Below are 24,100 nucleotides of genomic sequence, written 5' to 3'. Positions count from 1 at the left end.
ACCAGTAAAACAGCATACGTTCATGGATATGGCTCAGGGCTCTGGAACCCAACAAAGACAAAAATATGGTAGACAGAAGAAAGTCTATGATATTTCTCTCCCGAGTGGTCACATCTTTGTCCCTGCCCTGCGTCTGACTAGGCTCTCTGACAGGCTTGAAGCAATGCTGTGCCCGCTGTGGGCTCAGGCAGCTTCCATGTGGAGCCCGGAGCGCTGTTACCCTGAGATGGCTTTGCAGGTGAGAGCACACCTCTTCCCTCTGGTGACAGTCCTCACTGAGCCGCCCAGCCTCCCTCCCTGCCAAGGCACCAGCGCAAGGTAAGCCGTCTCAGAACCCCCGGATGAACCCCTCCCCCAGCTAGATACCCAAAGTGACCCCAGTCCACACTGCATGGAGCAATGCCCTGCCCGCATGGTGGTTGTTCTAAGCTGTTACGTTTTGGGGGTAATTTGTTACACAGAAGCAGATAGCTGGAGCATTGGGGTTCATGTCCCTCCTTCATCACTTGCTAACCAGCAGATTGATCGTCAGCTATCACCTCCCCCAAGCTTCCATGCCCTCGACTTTAAATGCGGACAGGAACATCCCTGCCCTGTAGGAGCTTAGCGAACGTTCACTGAGGCAACTCCAGCAAGGGGCTTGGGGCAGGGTCTAGGATCTAGTAAACACTCACAAATGCTTTCCCTGGTACTGTTCCCTTCCCAGACATTGCCAGCAGGACAACACAGCAGTGGCCAAGGGAAGAGCTCAGCCCACGTGCATTTGAGGGCAGTGGGCCTGGGCAGCTGCAGCTGTCTATTTTTCCCAATAAATAGAACTGTCATAATCATACTTAATCCTGTTCTCAGGAAGGTGTTTAAAATTGGAACTGTCATTTATTTGGTCTCCTCTGAAAGAGTTGCCCTAATGAGCCCATGTCATTTGCTAGGGAATGAAGAGACCCTTCTCATATCCTTAGCTCACAGAACGCATCCCCCCGCCCTGATGTGTTAGTGCCGGTGCGTGGGGCTGTCGGCACAGTTGCCTTCTTGGTTTTCTTTCTCTCTTTACTCCAGGGACTGTTCTTGGAGGGAAACTGTTGCTGCTGACTTCTGGCTATAGGTGAGGACCTAGGATGTTTGTCTGGCACTGTGACCTGGGACCCTACCCCCGAGACTGTGCCTGCGTCCTCCTGAGGCAACTCACAACCTGCCTTGGCCTCCTTTTACTACTGACTAAATCTCTAGGAAGGTGTTCTGTCAGGCTGTTTTGCTGGGTAGTTTCAGAGATGGCTGGGCCTGGGATAGGCAGGCGGCTGGGACTGAGGGAGAGGCAGCAGCAGAATACGGCTGGAAAAAGACCGCAAGGGCGCCAGGGCGGCTCGGTCAGTTAAGTGTCTGCCATTGGCACAGGTCATGATCTCAGGGTCCTGGGATCCAGCTGAGCCTTTCGTTGGGCTCCCTGCTCAGTGGAGAGCTTGTGTCTCCTTCTCCCTCTGTCCCTGCTTGTACTCGGGCTCACGCTCTCTTTCTCATAAAAATAAAGAAATAAAATCTTTTTTAAAAACTTATAAAAAAATATCCTAGCATTTTGAGGTCATTCCTTAATTCAACAGCTATCCCTTCAGCACCCTCCAAGTGCCCAGACCTAGGCTAGGCATGGTTCTAGACATGTTTGGGTCTGATGCTCTGCCCCTGTCCCTAAAAGTTATCTGACATCCACCCAGCAGAATGTCTAGAACAAAAACGAGAGCCAATCCCCGGTCATGAGGCAGTAAAGCACATGGAACTTCCCTACTCGGCGGTGGGAGTGTCAATGGGTCTAGCCACTTTGGAAAGCAGAAATGGATACGTGCCCATGCCCATGCACCAGAAGATACGCTCCGGAATGTTCCTAGCCGCACCATTTGTAAGAGCCGCCAGCTGGCAACCAGCCAGAGGCTCAGCTCCACAACAGAGAGCCACTCCGGAGTACTATGCTGTGACTAGCCTGAACACACTGGAAACACATGCAGCAACCTGGGGGAATCCCACAGGCGCAGGGTCGCAGGGCGCAAGTTATGGACAGAGCAGTAAGTCCAACAGGATCTCATTTATGAGCATTTGAGAACAGGCAAAACGAGTTTATGGTGTGAGTCCGAGCCATGGTTGCCTTTGGGGGTTAGTGAGTGGCAGGGACAGGACAGGAGCTCCTGGGGGGCTGATCAGGATGGTCTGTGTCTTGAGGTCTGCGGTTGAGCTGTTGGTCCCATGGATGTGTTCATCTGGCGAAATCGATCCAGCGGGTAATGTGTACCTTTATAATGTATGCTTTTTAAAATGTAGACTTGTATAAAAGGTTAGAAACCCAATAGCCAACGTTGATCAAACTGTTTTGCCTCTTAATCTCAGTTTCCTTGTCTATAAAATATGGATAACACAGCCTTCATCTTAGCTCTACAGAGATTTCATGAAGGTGAACAGGATAGGAATTACCTAAAAATGAACGATGGCTGTCATTATTGTTACTTTTGTTACTAGCAATCTCTTTATCTTCAATCTCTCTGGATGCCTGTGGTTTTTGTTGTTGCTTTTTTGTTGTTTATTGTTTGTTTGTTTGTTTTTAACAATCTGGGGGAAATGTCATTGTTCTTCAGCAGAGGAAGAAATTTTAAAAAAACAGCCTTAAACAAGGTCTTTCTGTGGGTTGAAGTTGTTTCATGATAGGTGTCAAGTCCCTGCAGAAAATGAAAAATAGCTCCCTCTTTTGAAAATGCTCATTTTCTTTCTGTGTTCTTCAAATCCCCTTTCCTAAATGTTCCCTGAGGGTAAAACTTTGGGGAGAGAAAGTCATACCACCTGGAAGAAATTTCCTTCCTGCCTTTTCTCCACACTTTTAGAAAACGTGACCCAGAGCAGATTCTCCAATTCCTCAGGAACCAAGAACATGTTGTAATAAAGTTCATCCCTCTCGGCCAGAATTTTCCCTCACTTTCACAGGACCATGTGTCTTGAAAGGGTTTAGCAATGGAGACCATGCTCACCATGGTCTAAACGCGATCTTCAGCCCCTGCAGAAATGCCCCATGCTTCATTGCCGGGAGCAAGTCTAAAGCTTTTACACTGTGGATATTACATTTCATCAACTTAGAAAGTGTAATCCTGGAATTAGCCTTTGGCAGCTGAAAAACAGACCAGCTGGTCCCAGCTGAGGGAGGAAGAAGGCCGTGGAAGGAGGCCTGGGCTACAGCGCTGGGAGACCCAAGGAAGCATCACGGCTCGACTACAGTCCTGCTCTGTTCCAGATGCCCCAAGAGACAGAGCCAACCTGGGGGCCGGGGGCGGCCTCTGCAGGGTCCAGGGTAGAGATACCTGAATATTCCGCTTATACACTTGGGCAGATGTGATTCCAGTGTCCAGGCAAGGTTAATGTGGCTTGGTCACAGACTGAGAGAGGGTGGAGCCTTTCCTGCCCCCACGGGACACTGGCCATCCAGCTCTTCCTTACAGAGATGGGACTCCAGAGGCCTCACCCTTGTGGCCTCAAGGAATAGCTTTGACAGTTCCAGGCCCTCCCCACCAAAGGCGAGACCAATTAGCTCAGAGAGTGCCTAACTGTGTTTGTGACGGCCAAGAGAAACCAGAATTCTCCCATCTTGTGGGTGGTATGGCATTTCTGGAGGCCAATGCGATAGTATGAATTAAGTCTTTAAAAAGTGTAGCCCTTCCGACCTTAGGAATTTACCCTAAGTTTTTGAATAAAGTATAGCAATATTTAGTGACATTTCTGTTCACTAAATATTTTGTAAGTGCCTGGGAAGTGACTGAGCCCTACCAGGTGCCAGGGCCCCTGCTGGGACTTCACACATTCCCTCAGACCCCGCTCAGGGTTCCCATTGTACAGACAGGAGACTGATGCCTTTGGCAGTTAATGAGCTAATGAGGGGATGTGAAGCCCGCAGAGCGGACTTGGGAGGATAAACTCTGTGACATTTGGTCTCTGAGATTCAGCCCTGCAGGGGAGGCTGACACAGCACCCCTCCCTGTGGTCGCTGTCACAGGGAGAAAAGCACAGGACCCCACAGAGACGGGCAGCTGGAATCTTCCTGCAGCCGTTGATCATCAGCCTGCGAGAAAGGAAATAACCTGAACGTCTGACGATTAGGGCTTGGCTGGATCACATTATGGCCATACTTTGGAACACTGAGTAGCATTAAAATGAATGTTGCAGGGCGATGTTTATTCACATGGCAAGATGCTCCTGTCACATTATTAAAGAGAAAACGGTGATTATGGTAAAACGGGGGGGAGGGGGGAACCTGTGTGTGAGTGTGTGTGTGTGTGTGCGTGTGTGTGTGTAGGCATAGGAACAGCACATTACTAGATTTTCTCTGGGTTTGGAGATTATTTATAGGTTTTGTTTTTTTTTTGTTCTTTCCATCCCCGACCTTTCTGATTTGGGGGGTGGGCAATGAGCATGTTTTACACATCGAATTGGAATACCAAGCTATTTCCATCTGAGGGCCAGATAGCTGCAGCATCTTCGGACACACACATGGCTCGGTGGCACAAAAGTGTTTTATTCCTTATTTCTTACCAAATGGAAAGGAGTGGCCTGCAGGTGAGGAAGGCTGGTCCACGTGTTGGTAGATCTGTGGTCCTCCACCTGTGGCCTGTGGATCTCCTGCTTCGGAATCACTTAGGGCTGCTTGTCTGTCCCCCAGGGCTTCCTGGACTCCACTGTGATATTAATAATAGGTCTCATTTATTGAACGCGTATCGTGTGCTGGCCACTGTTCTAGGTGCTTGCTTCATACTCACTAACTCATTTCATCTTCACAAACCCTATGGTATGTACACAATTATATCCACTTCCCTGATGAGAAGGCTGAGGCACAGAATTAATGGGTGTGGTCTCAGTTACAAAGCTGCTGGTGGCAGAAGGGACACCAGGCCCAGTTCTTGTCCCCAGGCCTCAACTCAAAGTCACTACCCTAAGAGTGTGGGAGTTCAGGAATCTGGATTTTTTAATAAGCTGCCAAAGGAGCTGGGTACACACTAAAGTGTGTAACACTGCTCTGAAGTATTTTTTTTTGTTAAAGATTTATTTATTTATTTTAGAGAGAGAGAGAATGAGAGTGGGTGGGGCAGAGGGAGAGGGAGGGAATCTTAAGCAGACTCCCTGATGAGTATTGAGCACAGAGACCAACGAGGGCCTCGACCTCACCATCCTGAGATCACGGCCTGAGCTGAAACCAGCAGTTGGGCAATTAACCACCTGTGCCATCCAGGGACCCCACTCTGAAGAGTTTTTTTACCTCAGAACCACCTGCATTGTTTAGGATTAAGAAACAGCTGATCCATTTACCCTATGTCAGCTGTTAAAGGACTTTCTCTCCTTGAAGCCATTAGAACAAAAATGCCAGTCGCAGGTTCTCGGCTATGGGAGAGTCATCAAATGTAAAAGGTAGACGAGCTTTAACAACCACCCCACTTCCTCTCTTCCAAACACATCCTTATTTAGAATCCCACCTCTTAAATGTTGAGGAGCTGGGCTGTCCTCCCTGAAGTTATGATGTGGAGGGGGCTGGTAGGCAGGGCCCACCTGGATGCCCTCCCTCTCTGGGGGGACTCTGACACAACCTTGGAAACGCCATCTGGAAAACCAGGGATGGCTGGAAAGTGGAGGCCAAGATTGCCCGTGGGCCCTCAGACTTGGTTTCCTGACTCCTACTTTCAAAGACCAGCTTAGTGTGGCTCTTTGAGGTTGTCCTGATGTGTTAAAACACCCACTGGCTCAAATGGTGGCTGCAAAACGTGGCAGAGTGGCTGTGTTCTAGTATCAGCCCTAAGCCGAATGACACAGTTCAGAGGCCCCACTCACATCCTGTGAAGGGAGCTGGCCTTTGGACGCGGTTCGCATATATTGCAAAGTGGCTCGTGAAGCACCGAGGATCCGCCCTCAGCTCCTCCATTTTGGAATCAAGGTGAAGGTCCTGCTGGGTGAGTCGCTCCCAAAGGAACAAATCAGCTTCAAGCAGTGGAAATGATGGTCCTGAAAGGCAAGTCTCCCCAACCTGAGGTGGCGAACCACAGCAATGGCCCTTCCACTTCACCACGTTCACCCGGTGCCTGCGATGGAAGCTGCAGCGCCGGACGCAAGATCAGGGCATGGGCAGTGGGGTCAGCAAACAGAGAGCGTGAGGAAGAGTCAGTGCCTTTGCTTGGGGCTGAAGAACGGGCCCGAGGGCTACTGTTGAGAAAAGGTGCGCCACCGCAGGTCACGACTTGATGGAACGTGCCTGTTGACATTTTCGCTGACTGGATCACCTCTGGGGCTCCCCTGAGCCCTCTGAGGTCATTCGCTAAGGCAGACAGATGTTATTAAAATTTGTCAGATTTTATTATTCTCATCTCACAGGTTAGGGAGCTGAGGCTCAGAGCCTTGTTTGTGACCACACAGCTAGGAAGAGACAGTGCCACTGGGACATTTGAACCTAGAGGTTTTTTCCTTCTGAGTCAGTGAATGATGCCAGAGAACAAACATTTCTGGGCTGGATTAGAAGACAGCAGAGTGGCTTTTTCTCCCTGAGGAGGTGTTAGCTTTACATTTCCTGGAAGGTTTCCCCAACATACAGCATCTCCCCGCTGCACTGATGATCTAGACCGGGCTGAGAATTCTCTATATCCCTCCCCTACCTCAAGACCTGACTCAGCTGCTCCAATTTACACAGGGAGTAAAGGAATTAAAAAGAAAACCCTCTTAAACACAAAAGAAGTCAGTGTTTCTCCAAAACTAAAGGCTTTTACAGGAGTACAGGGGGGAAAAAAAAAAAGCAAACAACAACAACCAAAAAACCAAAAGACCCTGATGGTTCTTGGCAGCTTTTGAACAAATTAGTGAACTGAAAGAATGGCTGAAAGAGTCAGGGGTGTGTCAGAGGAGAGGAAATCTGCGAGCTCCCCAAGCGAGTGCCCTCTGCCTGCTCTGTCTGGGAAGTCAAGGGGTAGTGGAGGAGTCCACTTGGGAAACATAGCCATTTCCGTTCCCATCTCAGTTTGAACCACACCACCCCAGGGGGACTCCTCTGACTCTAGACCAGACTGGTCCCTCCATCTCATGTGGTCTGCCAGTCCTCTGCACCTGACCTTTCTAACCCAGATATTACTTGTAATTTTTGTTCAGCACCTGCCTCCCCCATTTGACTTTGAACTCCATGAGGGCAGAGGGTGGGTCTTTCTTTTCACCACTTGTATCACTCGGGAATCTTTTGGTTGCAGAGGACAGAAGACCCAACCCATGGGTGCCTGGGTGGCTCAGTGGGTTAAAGCCTCTGCCTTGGGCTCTGGTCATGATCTCAGGGTCCTGGGATCCAGGCCCGCATTGGGCTCTCTGCTCAGTGGGGAGCCCTGCTTCCCCGCTGCCTCTCTGCCTACTTGTGATCTCTCTCTGGCAATAAATTAATAAAATCTTAAAAAAAAAAAAGTAGTAGAAGAAGAAGAAGACCCAACCTAACCTGGATTAAGCAAAAAAGGACACTTTTTTTTTTCCTGCCCAAGTTTAGAGCTGGCTTTGGGAAAGCCTGGATTCATAGGTTCTGCCATATTTGATCTCTCAATCTCTCTATTCCACTTCATTTTCCTCTTTGGGATAGTTTTATTTTCAGGCTCCTCATGATGCCAAGACAGCTGTCACAACTCTGGCCTTGGATGTTTTCAGGAGTAAGCACCCCTTCCTGGTGACCAAAGCAGTATTCTTAGGATTAACTCGGATAGGCTTGGCTTGAGTAATATGCCTGTCTGTGAACCAGTCACTGTCATCCAGAGAGCTTCGTATTGACTGGCTAGCGTCACACACACAGCTCATCGTCCACCCCAAAGCCATTCCCCTCTTCTTCCTTGCTAACAGAAACCCATCAGTTATCAAGCAGGTGGGAAAGATGCTCAGGAAAAATGACTCCTCCTCAATCCAGATAACCATTGACAGTAATCCTGTCCTCTTGGCAGGATTGGTTTAAAAGTGTGCACTGACCCACTTCTGGCAAATAGGACATGATGCCAAGTTGGAGGCTTCCAGGAGAAATCTACCTTCCTCTGACAAGTCACATCTGTAGGGGACGAGCTTCTTTCCCACCTGTTCTTGCCTTTGGATATTGTTAAGAGCAGGTGGGAAGTTCGGTGCTGCTATAGCCATTTTGCAACTGTGAGGTGAGATATTGCTGTGATGTATTGGGGATGGCAGAGTGGAAAATGTTGCTCTTGGCTTCTGTGGTGTTTCCTTTCTACTGGCCTGCACCTGTGACTTCTTCTGAAGGACTGTCCACAGGCTCTTGGAGCCGCTTTACCTGCACGTGTAGAGCACCAGGTTCCCTTAGATTTTGGTTCCTAGGGGAATAACCCATACCAAGAACAGATGCACAGGTGTGAAAGCACAGCTCCTTGGGTTTGACCTGGAACAAATTCTGAGGCGTACTTCTCACTCCAGAGTTCCCTGCAGGATCAGGCCAAGGCTTGGACTTGCTTGACATCAACCTTCACTTGGCATCTTCTTCTTCCCTGTCCCACCCTCCCCCATCTCCCCACCAGATGCCCCCTGGGAGCGGTTCCTTAATCAATCGCTTGCACACAAATCGTTAGCTCCTTCTGGGGGACCTGTGGTATCACCGGGGCTTGCACATCCCAGCTGCTCTGTAAATATTTGTTGCCTGAGTGAATGAATACGTGAATGGATGAACAAGCTGGGGAAATCGCAGGCAGGTGGAATCCGAGCAGGTTATTATACTAATTACAGGCTGTCTACTTTTTTTCCCTTTGCTCTGTGAAACAGGTTGGCCCCTTGGGGAATTTCCCCAACGCTTTTGAAGCAGACAGGGTGTCTTCTAAACCATCTCGTGGGCTTCCTAATTGGGCAGTCCATTAGAAGGTGAGGTCATCTCCCCTGGGAAGGAGGAGAGGTCTTATCGCTCAGGACGAGGGGCCTGGGGTGGGGACAAACCGTGCCCCAACATCTGCAGTGTCTGTCTGTTATGGGAGCGGCTGGAGGGAATGACCATTCTGGAATGAATCAACTAAACCTTTGACCTGAACTCCAGTTTAATTCACTCTTTCCCCTCCATTAGCTAGTGTAAGGGATGAGGGAGGCAGAAGGGGAGGGATAACATATTTTATTTTTATGGCATTTTTATTCCAAATGACCTGCTGGGTCATACCCACTCTTCTTTCATGAATTATACATGAGAGGACTCCTTTTGTTTTTCTAATGGCTTGAGTTGAGTTCACCCTCTAGAAAGATTTTTAAACAAAATCAGGGATTTCAATTAAAGAGTTCACCTCTTGCCATATCAGTTGACATAGTTTTGATTGGGTCATCCCATAAACGCATCTCCGTTAGTAGAGTTTTCAAGCTTCCTAGGGTGTTAGAAATCCTCCAGCCCCATCTTCTGACTTTATACATGGGAAGACCAAGAGCCCAGAGATGGAAAATGACATGCCCAAGATCACACAGCCAGTGAGAGTCAATAACTATTAAAAGATAGAAATGGTGGTGTATTTTACCCTCTCTTTATTTCTAGCCCAGTATTCTTTACTGCAAGTAATATAGTTGCCATGGCTGCAGAAAAAATTACTCTGAAACCTAGTGGCATAAAGCAATCCCTCATTATGCTCCTAGTCTGTGGATTGGGAATTTGATAGAGCACAATGAGGATGGCTTCTTTCTGCTCCACGGTGTCTAGGCACTCAGCTGGAAGCGCCAAAGGCTTGAGACTGCGTTCATCTGAAGTCCTGTTCATTCACATGAGCAGAGGTTCTTGCTGTCTGTCGGCTGAGACCTGCTGTTGGCTGGAATGTCCATGTGGGGTCTCTCCATGTGGTCTGGGCTTCCTAACAAACATGGCAGGCTGGGTTCCAAAGGAAGAGTTGAGAGAGGGAGATGAGGGAGTGGGGAGAGATCCATAGATTAATGAATTGGTGGAAAGTGTGTTACTTTTTATAGACTGAAAGTCACACTGTATTACTTGCCTAACGTTCTGTTGGCCAAAGCTTTTACAAAATCCACCTGGTTTGAAGAGGAAGGGTGGTGGACCCCATATATCAATGGAGGAGTGTCAGTTAGGTCATGAGAGAGCGTACTGAATTGTGTGTATATATTAGTGTGTCCAACTTTGGAGAATTCACTCTGCTACAAGGGGGTTAGGCCTAGTTCCTGTTAAGTTTTGCTGAATTGTTTATTTAGTTTCTATCTTTTCTGCCAGATTATAATTTCCTAAAGGGCAAGATATTTGTCTGTCTTGTTTGCTAATAGGCCTTAGTGTCCAGCACAGCTGCAGCTGACTCAGGGTAAGAACTTAGCACATTTTTGTTTGGAAAATACGTGTCAAAAAGAAAGTATTTATTGGCTAAAAATAGACTCATAGATTTCCTTTATCCTCTTGTGACCTTTCCTTGTCATGGAGAACTTGAATACTAGGGGCACCTGGGTGGCTTGGTCAAGTTGGGTGTCTGGTTTCAGCTTGGGTCATCCTGGAATGGAGCCCTGCATCGGGCTCCCTGCTGCGTGGGGAGCCTGCTTCTCCCTATCCCTCTGCCCCCTTCTCCCCATGGTTGTGCTCTCTGTCTCTCTCTGTCAAATGGATAAAGAAAATCTTAAAAAAAAAAAAAAAAGACCTTGAATACCTCCATCATCTTCTCTAGAGAGCTGATTGATTGATTGATTGATTCATTAATTCATTCATTCATGTTTGACACATGGAAGAGGCGTTTAACTAAGTCTTGGAGTGGGCAGAAAAATTGTGCTGGGGGGGAGTGATGGTTGTAAGAGGAGAACTAGAGGATGAACAAGAGGAAGCTGAGTGAAGAGGCAAGAGGAAGCTGAGTGAAGAGGCAAGAGGAAGGGCACTCCAGGCAGAGGGAACAGTCTATGCGAATTGGAGACAATCATTCGGTGTGGCAGGTGTGTAGAGTTTGAGAAAAGAATGGCTAGGGGTGAGTGAGGCTAGAGGGGCAAGCAGGGCCTGGGTTGTAACCAGGCCTTCAGGGCCACCCCAAGGAGTCTGACTTATCCGTTAAAATCAGTAGGAAGCAACCCAACAAAATTTGTGTTTAGAAGGGCATGTCTGCAGAGTGGGTGATGGATTGGAGTGGAATGAGGTGGGAGGCTCGCTGGGGCATGGTTGGCAGAAATCCAGACATGAGATGATGGAGGCCAGAGCCACAGTGGGGACGGTGAGAAATAGGGGTATTTCCAAGGAGGCCCAAATGATGAAATGGATGTGGGGGTAAGAGAGAGGCTGGGCCAATTCTCGGTCTCTGGGTTAGGCAAGTGCGAGGCTGGCAGTACTGGGCCCCAAGCCAAGAAACCCTAGGGAAGAAGTAGCCTTGGGGCGGGGAGGGCACTGTGAGGAGTTCAGTATTTTGGGCATGATGAGTCCAAGACTCCAGGGTGATTGCCTGAGTGAAGGTTCCAGGAGGCACTTGAATTCACAAAACCAAAACTCAGCAGAGTGGTCTGAGCTGTGAATCTGGCCTGGGGACCGAGGGAGAGATGGAAACTGAAGCCAGCGGAATTGCATGGGCTGGCAGTGGGAGAATGAGCACAACAGAGGGGCAGAGAGCCATGGAGAAAGCAGTTTTCAAAGAGGGAGGCAGTCAGTGGTACCCAGTGATCTGAGAAATGACTGAAGGAAAGGAACGACATTGTCCACAGGACTGAACAAAAGAAAAGTCATTGGCAACTCTCACAAGGACAGCTCCCCTGAGAGAGACAGGAAGAAGCCAGATGACAGAGTCGAGGGATAAAGAGGAGGTGAGCGTGATGAATTCAAAGCATGAATGAATAGTGTTCTAGTGAAGTCTTGACTTGCCTCCTTCCAGGTCTGGTAATTCTGGAAACACTGGAATGGATTTGTCCAATAAACTCCCCAAGAGCAGCCAGGAGGGACCTTTCCCACTCCGCTCTCTCTGTCCTAGAAAATAACCTATGTGTGGGCTGTCTTCTGCATCCCTCCCTAGCAACCAGCATTTGTATTTAAATTCTTGGGGGAGGGGCGTTCTCATTTTTCAGTCATCAACACAGTTCTGTGGTCACATCTGTTGTTTTTGTCTGCACAAGAACCATTTATCAGCATTTGGCTAATAGCATCCCAGTCTGGGGCGGGCTGAACCCTTTTCGTTGGTTCCACCGGTGGCACCTGTCCCAAACCCCATCAATAAGACTCAGGGCTGAGATTTTTTGGAAACTATTGGGGAGGAGACGCACTCTTTAGGCAGGGGTGGCTTTCACATAGAGACAGCCTGCCTGCACTGAGGAAAGCAAATCAGGGACAGGGAGAAAAACAGTTCTAATGACAATTCTTGAACTCCTGGATCCAGCCTTGCCTGAAGACACTTAATCCCTGGATTTTTCAGTTACCTGAGCCAGCAAATTCTCTCCCTCCTTTCTTCCTCCCTCCCTCCCTCTCTCCCTCTCTCTGCCTCCCCCCTTTCTTTCTTCCTCTCTCTTTCTTTCTTTCTTTCTTTCTTTCTTTCTTTCTTTCTTTCTTTCTTTCTTTCTTTCTTGTCAGAAAGAGTTGCATGAATTCCAGTGCTGAACGAGCTGTCCCAAGAGGGGCAACTGCCAAGACATGGGGCCTCGGGGTGGGATTGGTGGAGGAAGTTTACTTGATTTTCTCAGGCATTTCACTGGACATTTCACTCACCAAGATGCTCCCACCTTAGGAATCCTCCCCTTTTCACAGTCAGCCTGCTCATTGTTTCAACTTGTAGTCTTACCTTTTTGCACATCCATCCTTGCTCAAAAACAGTACCTGAAGTGCACAGATGCTGTGCCAAAGGCAGGCCCTCTCCCACTGCCCAGAGGCAACACACGTGCTTATTATCGTTCATAGGAGAAGCTCCCAGAGCCTACGCAGGGAGACGGGGCGTTTGCAGGGATCCCTCCGTGTCCAGTGTCTGTGCCTCCAGTGACTTGCTGACAGCCAGTGCCTGATTCCAGATTCCCCTCCCTCTGGCCCCACCACCCTGCTGTGTGCAACAACCACTCCACCGGTACAAACTCGTGTTCATTTGTTCAGAACACGAATTAGTCATGCTAGCGAGATTCCTGGCCTCTGGACCAGGTTTTGCTGTGTTAGCAATAAACATCCCTTCATCCTGTCACCACAACCTGAAGGGAAAACAGAGGTCCAGAAGTCTCCGAGGCAATGAGGGGACTCCATGGGTCACCCATGGCAGAGGGAGGTAGTGACACATTCTTTGTTTTTCCTCCTTCCTCCCCATATCAGCTGTGATCTTGGTTTCCTTTTTTTTTTTTTTTCTTCTGAGTATGCTTCCTACCTAAAGGCTTCAGTTGTGTGGATCACGTTTTCTGTCCAGCCTCCAGTCAGAGGGCTCGCTGTTGGCGTGGACCCATAGCATGACATCTCCTGGAGGGCGGGGCTTGCGTGTTACAGCTCAGGGCTTGCCAGAACCACCCAGCATCATTTCCTAGCCCTGCTCATTTGGAATTCTCAGGCTTAGATGGGTTTCCCCCTCCTCCCTCCTTTCTTGCCTCCCTCTGACTCACTCTACTTACCTCTTCCTGTTCTTTCTCTTTGCCCTCCTCCTTCCTCTCCCTTTCTCCTTCTCCCTCCCACCTCCTCTTACAGCTTTATCTCTTCCTCACTTCCTCCCCTCTCACCTCCATCCTTCTTCTCTCTTTCCTTCCCCCTATTTACTTTTCCTGCTTCTGTTTTCCCCTCTCTCTTTCCTTCTTTCCATCCTTCTTGTTCCTTTTCATCCACTTGCCCCCTCCCCCGACAATGTTCACCCTGTGGTTTCAATGAAATGTGAACGAAGGGAATAATACTGAAAAGCAGCCAGGCTCAGCCAATAAATCCTCTAATGCTTGCAATAGTTTCATGTTCTTCATGTTCATCCTAGTTTAAGAGTTTAATCAACATCTTGGAAATACTTGTGATTTACTCTGTGAGCTCTAATTTGAGGCATGGCAAGTCCCTCCCTGTCCTCCTCCCTCCCTCCCTTCCTCCTTACTTTCCTCCCTCTTTTCCTTCCTCCCTTCCTCCCTCCTTCTCTTTCTTCCTTCCCATCTTCCTTCCCTTCCTCCTTCCCTTCCTCCCTCCTTCCCTCTCTCCCTCCCTCCCTTCCTTCCTTTCTTCCTACCACTTATTTAATGATTATTTTTTGAGGGTCTATTTACATCAAGCCCTGGGCTAAGTGCTATCTATAGTAAATAGAAAAAAGGACATTATCCCTGCTCTGATGTGTTTACAGTCTACTGTGAGAGGCAGATTTTCACCATAGATCACAAATGAATGTATTCTCATAGCTTCAATGAAAGTTCTGAATTTCCATGGGGATCTAAGTGGATGGAGTGACCCTGACCATGGAGGTGTGGAGGCTTCCTTGAGGAGCTGATTGGAAGGATGAATTCTCTAGGCAGAGACAAAGGAATGCAAATGCCAGTAGAGAGAACGGAATATGCAAATGTCCTGGGGTGAGAGGAAGCAAGTGAGAGAAAGCATTCTGTGTCACTTTCTCAAAATTTGACAAGAATAGTGTGGCTGGGACAGAGAGTGGAATAAATGAGCCAGGGGTCAGCAGTGGTCAGATGTTCAGAGCTCTTATCTGAGGTGAGAGTTTGGGTCTTAGCTCCAAAAACAAGGTGCTGTTATTGAAGAGTTTCACCTGGAGGCAGAGATGTCATAATTGCTTTGGCTGCTGGTGTAGTCAAGCTCGGGACAGGTTCTTTGGGTGAGCCTTCTCTAGTCTTAGGTGATCTCGGTAAGCCGGGAAGAAGCAGATTGGGCCAGACACAACATTAGTGTCCCAGGGCTTGGACTGGAGTCAAATAACTGGTCTGCCTTCCCCAAAGGGTGATTATTCTGCCTGCAGACCTCCTGGTGAGTCAGAGGACCCTATCCGATGAGGAAGGTGGACAGCTAAGAACTTTGGACCTGGAGTCAGCCAGATCTGGCTTTGCTGTTTATCAGCTATGAGACCCTGGACAGGTTTACATCTTTATGGAGACTGTTTGCTCTTCTGTAAAACAAGGATAATAATAGTAATAAATGTGTTGTTTTTGTCTGCCTATCATCCCTTTTTCATGTTAATTAGGAAATTAACATTGCATGTGGTTCTGGTGGCACTGGTAATCACTGTGCCTCATCTACCCATTGGACACATGATGCATACCCATCCAATCAGGGTGCCCCATCTCCCTGTCCCCAGGCTTTGGTATAAGGGTGTAGCCCAAGTAGGGCCTATTAGAGACCTACCATGGGATCTGATCTGGGGCTGTTGGGAGCAGAGGGTCTCTCTTGGTTTTAGATTATAAGCTATAAGATGAGGTGCCTGGGTGGCTCAGTTGGGTAAGCATCCAACTCTAGGTTTTGGCTCAGGTCATGATTTCAGGGTTGTGAGATCAAGCCCCACATCTGAGTTCTGCACTGGGTGTGGAGCCTGCTTAAGATTCTCTCTCTCTCTCCCCCTCTCTCTCCAGCCCTGCCTCTCTCTATTTTTACATACCCCTCCAAATAAAATAAGATAAAATAATGAGCTATAAGAGCATAGGCTTGCCCAGGGAAATGAGTAGGGGAGGGAGAGAAAGAGAGAGAGAATAAGTGAGGGAAGAGAATAAGAGAGAGAAAGGAAGAACTTTCACACTCTGGATGCCACAATTCATGAAGCCTGGAACATCCCTTGCACTTCCCAGTTAATGAGGCCATCAGTGCCCATTCTGGCTTAAGCCAGTTTGAGTTGGGTTTTGTCACTCGCAGTGGATGTGTTATGACCAAGGTGCCGTGTCACTGCGTTTTTGTGAGTGTTAATTTAGCTAAAGAACCAAAAGCAAAACTAAAGGGCCTAGCATGCAGAGTGCTCAATCACTAGCTAGGGGTTTTGTTTGGATAATAATTTATAGCTGTAAGATACATAACTAGAGCGTATCCTGCTTCTCCCTCTGGTGTGTGGTCTCATACTGCCCCACAAAATGCTATGTGCCACCTTAGCAACCTTATATAAAAGCCTCAGATAATGACCTGAGGTCCTCTTCCAGACCTCCCCTTCTCCCCCAAAATTGCTGACTCCTTTGTCCCTTGGGGCTTTCTTAAAGTGACAGTGGCAGCAACAAGAGAACACAATGACCTGAAGGATGTGACTGTGTTTAGACCATTCCCCTTCTACTTCAGACCAGCTGGTTTCTCATGATCTTTTTAATGAAGTGTATTAGTTACCTATCTCTGTGTGATAAATCCAAACTTCCTGGCTTAAAGCAAGCAGAGATTTATTATCTAGTGGCTTCTGGGGATGAGGGATGCAGGAACAGCTTTGCTGGGTGCTTCTGCTCATGAAGCAGAAGTGAGAACCCTGGCCCCAGGCTGCCGTCATCTGAAGGCTTGAGTGGGGCTAGAGGAGCCTCTTACAAGATGGTGTACTCACATGGCTGTTGGAGGAAGACTTTAGCTCCTGGCTACATGAACCTCTGCACAGAGTTGCTTGAGTGTCCTTAGGATACAGCCCCCAGCTTCCCCTAGAGTGGGTGATCCAAGAAGGAGGAAGATGGAAGCAACATTCATTTGACCTCATCTTCGAAACCATGAACATCATTTCTGCAACATTCTGTTGATTATACAGTTCAGCTGTATGCACTGTGGGAGAGGGCACACAAAGTTGTGAATACTGGAAGGCTGGGGTCATTGGGGACCATCTCAAAGGCTCTGGTGGTATTTTTAAGCATCACTAAAGTTTCTTCTTAGCCTCATGGGAATTGTCTTCCTCAAGGAGGCCTTTGGATGCTCAAGATAACATGGCATCTTCAAGGCACTAAAAACACTCTTTCCAACAACCTGTGTTTGAAAGTGCTTTTTTTTCAGAGCTTGCAAAGAGCTCCTTAAACTAGTGAAATGACTAAACTAATTTGCTGGTCTGTAATTTCCTGGCACGTCTGGAGATTTCCTAATAAATACTGGCTTCGGGTTGGCTATCTGCCAGTGTCACGGCCTTCCCCTGAGTGACAAACAAGGATGTGTAAAGCATCTTGGAGGGTTGGGAAGTTTGGTGCATTGCAGGGATAGAGCACAGGATCCGGAGGCTGGATGTTGGGGTCTGAGAGTCAGTGCTGCCCCTTACTCACCATAATACCTGCCAGCTCTACCAATACCTATCATATTTCAAGCAAAACACTTTCCTTTCTATGCCTCAGTTTCTCCTTCTGGGAAACGTGGTGATGTTTCTCTGTGAGTCACGTGACTATTACGAGGTTTGAACGAGCTGATATAACATTTCTAAGAGGGAGGTCCCTGGGACACTAGCACCATGGGCTGTTAAGCCCAAAAGGGGTTCCGTGCTGAAGTGAGTATGGAGAACTGTGTAGAGTAAAGTCCAACTGTTTTCCATTTTTCACGATGGCAGGTAGGGCCAGCCCCATGGCTATTGCCCAAGCAGCCACACTGGGCCGCTTGTTAAGAAGGACCCTACACTTAGGGTTTCATGTCTTGAAATTCTTAATAATTTTGTGTTTGACGATGTGCTTTGTAAGTGAAACTTGAAGGGACAAGAGAGCATGTGCCAGCGGCTTGGTGTCTCAGCTCACAAGAGTGCCCCTCTCCTGCTTCCTTAGGGTAAGCTCTTGGCTGCCGGCTTCTCTGCCCTGCCCAGAAACTGGGTCCCCACGGTACCCAGATCATGGTGCTCAGGAGAGCAACTGGCTTGCATTGGCAGAGTCCTGGGAGGGAGGCCCTATTCTGCTGCTACCCTCCCTGTCCTGGCGGGCCTGGGCCCATGGGAAGGGAGGGCTAGAGTCAGTGACTGCCCCTGGCGTCACAGGGCTGGGCAAGGAGGCAGCCTTCCCAGGGCTGGGCTGGTAGAACCCCTGCACAGTTAGCAGGCCTCTCAGTGGGGGCCTGTCACCGAATTCTGACCCAGGTACCAAGGAGGTTGTAATTCCTCAGGGGTCACCCATCTGCTCTGGGTTGGAGCACCATGGGGAGAGGAGATCCACTCCCCCACCACCAGCCAGGGCTGTGCATTCTCACTTTGCTCTGGGTCCTGCTCATTCTGTAGCTGGTCCTGCCTGCAGGACTTGTCAGATCTTTAAGTAGAAGAGAGAATAAATTGTGGTGGGTCAGAGTGCTGACTTTTGAGCTAGACTGTCTGGGTTTGAGTTCTGGTCCCACTCCTTACCAGTGTTGTCACCCCATTTTCCTACCCTTTCTGTGTCTCTGTTTCCTCGTCTCTGACACAACGATCATGTTGTTCCTACCTCAGAGGTGGCTGTAAGGATTAAATAAGGATGACTAGCCCCCACCATGTAGCAGGTGTTAGCGGATGTATTTGATGCTAGCTTCTTAGGAAGGACCACGGTGCTCCTGGGGCAGGAGTGCCGTCCCTAACATGCTGCAGTACTGACTGTAGACAGCCAACCCCGTGAACACTTGCTGAATGAACGCATCTCCAAGGGGAGGCTTCCAGCAGAGTCCCCGCCCTCTCCCCCTTTTATTCCGGAGAATCAGGAGCGATCAGCAGTCCAGCTTCCAAGGCCGTAGAGACACAGCCTCTCATCCCTGCTCAACCCCGGGTTTCCCGACGCTGGGGGCAGAGCACAGGGACACTTCAGAGACTCTCGCCAGGCCTCCTCTCAGGGCCCATCTATCCTGCTGGGAATAGCTTTCCTAGACCCCCCACGGGGCACGCGATAACTCACTCCGCCTCCCTAGCCTCTCCGTCCTTAATTGGACCAATCTGTCTGCCTGACACTCCGCTCTGGTTCGCTTTCTTCCCAAAGCTGTCTCTTGTCAGTTGACAGATTCTCCACTGTCTTGAGCACATATTTCAATGTGTGCTCTTTCGGTGATTTCCCAAGCAGGTTTCTGCTCTTTTTAAAGCTACTTAATTTTATAATTTCCAAATGATGTTCCTCACCTGCCATGATTCTTCTCCACCCCCACTCCTTGGCTTTTTTCCCATGACTTGCATTTTCTCAGCCCTGAAGCCATGCAGGTGTGTGTGTGTGTGTTTGGCGGGGGGAGTTGGGAAACCCTTGAAGGAAGCCTGATTTTTTTTTTTTTTTTTTTTTGGTCCAGCTAGAGGGAGGATGACCGTCTTAGTTGGGGTCCCTCCAAAAACTGGTCCTGAGATGAGGGCGTGATAGTTTATTTGAGAAGTGATCCAGGAAGCAGGAAGGAGGGGGAATGCGATAGGGAAGGGAGAGGAGTTGAGAATGTGCTTTATTTTCTCGTGACCCACTGGGTACAGCGCAGGGGAACTGTAGACAAGGAATGTTGCTTTGCATCGTCCCACAAGAGGGAGGGGAGACTGACTACACCCCTCCCAGCCCCCACTGGAGGGTTGTCTCTGGAAAAATGTACTTCCCTGAACTTCTTTCTGTGCCTGTGCAACTAAGTGACCTCAACTCATGGAGTTGGGATTGTCTCTTGGAGTGTGGACTCCTTCATTCCTCCATCTTCTCTGGAAGGCCCTGATCACCGTGGTCAGGGCAGACTCCAGCCAGCTGCTTCCCTCGCAGGGGGATGGCTGGGGCCCGGGTAGGGAAGGGCCATTCAGCCAGGCAGTTCTAACAGTGTTTCCATCTCTGGGGATCTCCATTGGATCTGGAGATCCGGCTCTGGAGAGGAAGGTGTTGATGTTTTCAGAGGAGATGAAGGAACCTCTCTCCCCGTGAGTCCCAGGGCCCCTGACAGCATTTGGGTGGGGGCCAAATTGCAAAATTGACGAAAGGTCCAGTACTCCGTGTCCTGACGAGTCCGAAGATGATAAAGCACAAACATGAATTTGACAATTTTTCTTCAACTCATCTGACTTCTTCCCATGTCCCTTAATGACACCCTGGATGGATCCCATAGGCGTCTGCTCTCTTTGGAAAGGTCCAGCTTAAATTTCTAGTCTCCTTTCCTCCCTGCTGCCCTGCCCCGGTTTGACTCAGCCTGAGGGAGTCTGAAGGGGAAAGAGAGCTTGCTCTGCCCAAAGGATCCCTTCACCTCCTCCCCCTCCTCTCTCATCAGGCAACTCGGGAGCATCACTGACACGGTGGCCGGCCCTGGGACAGCCTTCACCCGGGAGACTCTGTGACAGATACTCCCTGGGGTCTGTGTGCTGGGACAGGGAAAAGGAACTGGAGAAAAGAAACACGTTTGTCTTCTCTCAGCCAACACTGGTTCTCCTGCCTGCACGGTGAGCTCCAAATGACTCCGTTTGAGACTTTTTTGAGGTGCGTTTGTGTGTTTGTGGGCAGAGTGGGATGTGGGGAGCTTCTCATCAATGCACCATTCCCCAGCATCAGAGAACCACTCTTGCTTGACCTTCTCCTACTTTCCCTTCAGCAGGAACCCCCCTTCCATCCCTAGCCACTGGCTTCTGGATTCTTGCTTTGGGGCCTCCTTCCCGGTTGAGACTCAAGCCTGTGGGGTCCTCTTCACCAAAGGAGATTCCCTGGCTCATCCCCCTTAGTGGTGGGAGGGTTGGCTGCACCCTTTCTCTGCCTCATTGTCTCCAGTTCTCTCCTGGCCCTTCTTGAATAGGTCTGAAATTCCTTCTGTTCATGGCAGTCCAACCAGGAAGTGAGGCCCCCAGCTCCCCTTGCAAGTGCCCTCTCGGTCTCTATAAGCTACTCTCCTGGAACGTGCCTCCCTTGACTTGATGGAGACACACTCCCTCCACCCCACCTCCAGAAGTCACAGTCCGGCTTGGATCTCCTATGTCTGTTTGTACAAGGTAGAGAGAAGCCCGGATGCACTCTTGGGCTTGCTCTTTCTGGCTCTGCCTAGGAAAGAGGTTCTTACCTTGGACGAGAAAAAGCCTTAATTTTTATATTTACTAATCTAGAAATGGAAGTCAGCATTTCTTTCTGTTCAAAATTATATTAGTCATGCCTCTGACTTGGTGATACATTGAAATCTTTCCATATCACATTACAGGTGTCATAGATATCTGAAAATGACATTTTGTGTTCATTTCTATTTAAAAATTACAGTAGTAATTAGACCTGCTGCTGGATCTTGTTTTTCAATGTGTTAATAAAGTAGCACCAGTATCACTATATCACAGATTTGTTCAATATTTTGATAGCCATATAACTGGTTTTCTCCATAATCCTACGTATTTTATTTTGTGCATTTAAAAACCATTATTCTGCAAAGGGACCATCATTTCAGTGGATGCCAACACAGGAAAGGTCAGAAGGCCTGCTCTGGAATATGTGTTCTTTGTGCCTAATGTCTAGCTCTGGGGCTTTGAATGTTAGAACTCACATATCCTTCTAGATAATTTTCTACCCTGGCTTTCTTTTCTTTTCTTTTCTTTTTTTTTTTTTTAAGATTTTATTTATTTATTTGACAGAGAGAGCTCACAAGTAGACAGAGAGGCAGGCAGGGGGAGGCGGGGAGCAGGCTCCCTGCTGAGCAGAGAGCCCGATGTGGGGCTCGATCCCAGAACCCTGGGATCATGACCTGAGCCGAAAGCAGAGGCTTTAACCCACTGAGCCACCCAGGAGCCCCCCTGGTTTTCTTTTCAACCAGGATCCTGTTGTCCCCAGTCTGAGCCAATAAGAGCAAACAGATTTTAAGTGGTTTTCTGTGCAGGGATATTCCAAAACCCTCTACGTGCATTAGTTCCTTTAATTCCCATCTTTTAAGGAGGAACAGAGAGGTTCAGTGACTTGCCCAAGGTCACACAGCTAGTAAGTAATAGAACTGGGATTTCAACCTGGACAGTCTGACTCTAGAACCCACATTCTTAAACCTCTAGATTGTAAACTAGGTAAGAGACAGCTAGTTTTCCAAAAAGCCCATGTTCCTGGCTTTAAATAGTATGGGCCCACTAGTTCACTCTTTATCACTGCAGGGTGGCCAAAAAACCTTTTCAGCTCCCCAGCTGAGAAATGAGCATTGAATCACAGCGCCCCCTGGCTTACATAGCAATTCTGATTGCTCTCTCTAGGGTCAAGCTGGTCCACAGAAATTTAAAACAAAACATTGATTAGGCACCCACAGGAAGGCAAGCCCTCTGTTGGGCACTGGGGATAAAGAGAGAATACCTATAGCTTCCACCTCCCAGGAATTCCTGCAAAGTCAGGAGAGACATACCCAGAAGTTGTGTTGGAATAAAGAGAGCTGAGCTCTGGTGGACGGTGTGTGGACACAGAGCCCCTTGGATGTTATGGGGAAGGGATTTTCACAAGATTGGGGAAAAGGCTTCAGCTGTCTTCCGGCCCCCTACCCTGATGCCATGTTGGGCCCTCTTTGCCTGGCCCAAGTGCCACAGTTTCCGTTGGCCCTTCCTCCAAACTGTGGTCCTTACAATTCTGGGTCTCCCTGCCTCTTCCCTCAGTATGCTCCCACATGGCTGCTTAGTTCATCTCAGGGCCTCATTCAAAGTCAGTGGCTAATGACTCCTGAATTTTAACAAGAGTTCTCAGTGCTGTAAACCAGGGATCGCAAACATGAAGGGCTGAGGGTCGGGCAGATAATGTCAGTGAACTAAGCAGGCCAGTATTTGCATGTTAAACATGAAGGAATATTCTCTACTCCCACAAAAATAGACACTCACCTATGTTTTTCTGAAACACATTGTCTTCCAGAACTATCTTTCCTTTTCTTTTCACTTTTAATAAAGCTCAAATATGGTCAAACATTTCTTGGCCAGAAGAAAAATGATAGTGCATGTTGATAAAGGCTTACTATTGTGTGGAAGACTAAAGGAGCTGGTGACTTTGGCTGCCCCAGATGCAGATTCTGAAAGGAGGAGCTGAGTGCAGGTAGTTTATTATGAAAGTGATCCTGGGAAATGTTGGGCGGGACCTGGGAACCAGGACAGGGAAGGGAAAGCAGCCTGCTGATAAAAGCTGCATTATGGAGTGAGTTCTACTCTGGACAGCTGGGATGCAAACTCTGGAGGCCAGTGTAACAGGTGTCATCCAGGTATCCGATCTGAGGAATAGGGAGCTGTGATATTTGCATATCAATTCCCATCCGTTGTTGTTTGGGGCCTTCTGGAGGTGGTAGTGCTTTCACTTTCTAGTCCCTTGAGCTAGGCAGGCTCCAGGAGACCAGAGAAAGTCCTCAAGCAAAGGGACAAAGGTTCTAGGTCTTGGAAGTCAGGTCATTGGCCCCCGAACTGGCAAGACCCAAGAGCACAACAATGTCTGTGACAGGCATCGACCATGATGAACCGAAGCAGGCTAGCAGCTGGATTTTTCCGAGCAAGAACGTGGCCCAGGGTTGCCAGACCTTCCAATTTCTCAGGAAAAGCCGAACGTTTAGATTTTTAGGCGAAACTTCTCAATTTTAGAAATATGGGCAACAGATCTAAAATTTTTAAAAATACACTAAGGGATCAACCAAAGCATACTCGTGGCTGGATATGGTTTACCAGTGGCCAGGTTATGAAGGCTGGTCTGTCCTAGAGGTACATCCGATCTTGTCTCCTGTCAGTTCTTGCTCAAGGCAAGCTGTGAAGATGAATTCTGAGAAGGTAAGGTGGATATATTAGGGGGTAGATTGTGAGTTAGGGAGTAGAGTGTATTGATGTAGTAAGAGACTCCGCCCCTCCCCCCCAGGGGGTTTGGAACCAGGCAGAAGTGTGTTCTTTCTCATGCAACAGTCTGGAGGTAGGTGGGTGGTCCAGGCCGGCTGTGTTGCATGTCAGGGACCCAGGTTCCTTCTATCTTGTTGCTCAGCGTGTGATCTTCATCTTTGTGGTCAAGGCCAGCGACCCAGCTCCTTATGCACATTCCAGCTAGTACAGAAGGGAAAAGAGAAGCTCAGTCAGTCTTGGTAAGTGCACAGTTCACTTCCTCTCCCATCACACTGGTGAGAACTTTGCCACATGGTCATATGTAAGGGATGTTCAGAAATGTTGTCTCTCTCTGTCTTTCTCTCTCATTGGCCATAGGTTCAGTTTCAACTTGGTGTGTTTGTGAGAATTTGTGTTATCATAGAATTAAGGGAGGGCTGATATTAGGGGACAGGGAGAAGCCTCTGCCACAGTGAGGGAAGGGTCTGGAAAAGAGGATGGGTTTCAAGCCTGAGGTAGGATCTATCTGAGAGAAATTTTTTCTCTACAAGAATGAGAAAAGTCTGGCTTTCCTCATGAGCTCTCTTTGTTTTGCCTTGGTCAGTCATGAAACCTTAGTA

General features: G+C 48.5%; 1 long non-coding RNA gene across 1 annotated transcript in view; it reads left to right on the top strand.

Moving 5' to 3' along the window:
• The first annotated feature begins 14,749 nt into the window (after window positions 1-14,749).
• The window catches only part of LOC116873601, a 102,250-nt gene continuing 92,899 nt past the window's right edge, over window positions 14,750-24,100 (top strand). The window contains exons 1-2 of the long non-coding RNA XR_004383856.1: window positions 14,750-14,854; window positions 19,973-20,178. This is a non-coding gene — a long non-coding RNA (uncharacterized LOC116873601). The remainder of the gene's footprint in view (window positions 14,855-19,972; window positions 20,179-24,100) is intronic.

Source organism: Lontra canadensis, unplaced genomic scaffold, assembly GCF_010015895.1.
Source record: "Lontra canadensis isolate GAN:19392208 unplaced genomic scaffold, GSC_riverotter_1.0 scaffold34, whole genome shotgun sequence".
In the NCBI taxonomy this organism is placed as follows: Eukaryota; Metazoa; Chordata; class Mammalia; order Carnivora; family Mustelidae; genus Lontra; species Lontra canadensis.
The sequence above is the reverse complement of the archived record's forward strand: the minus strand, read 5'-3'. Positions and strand labels throughout refer to the sequence as shown.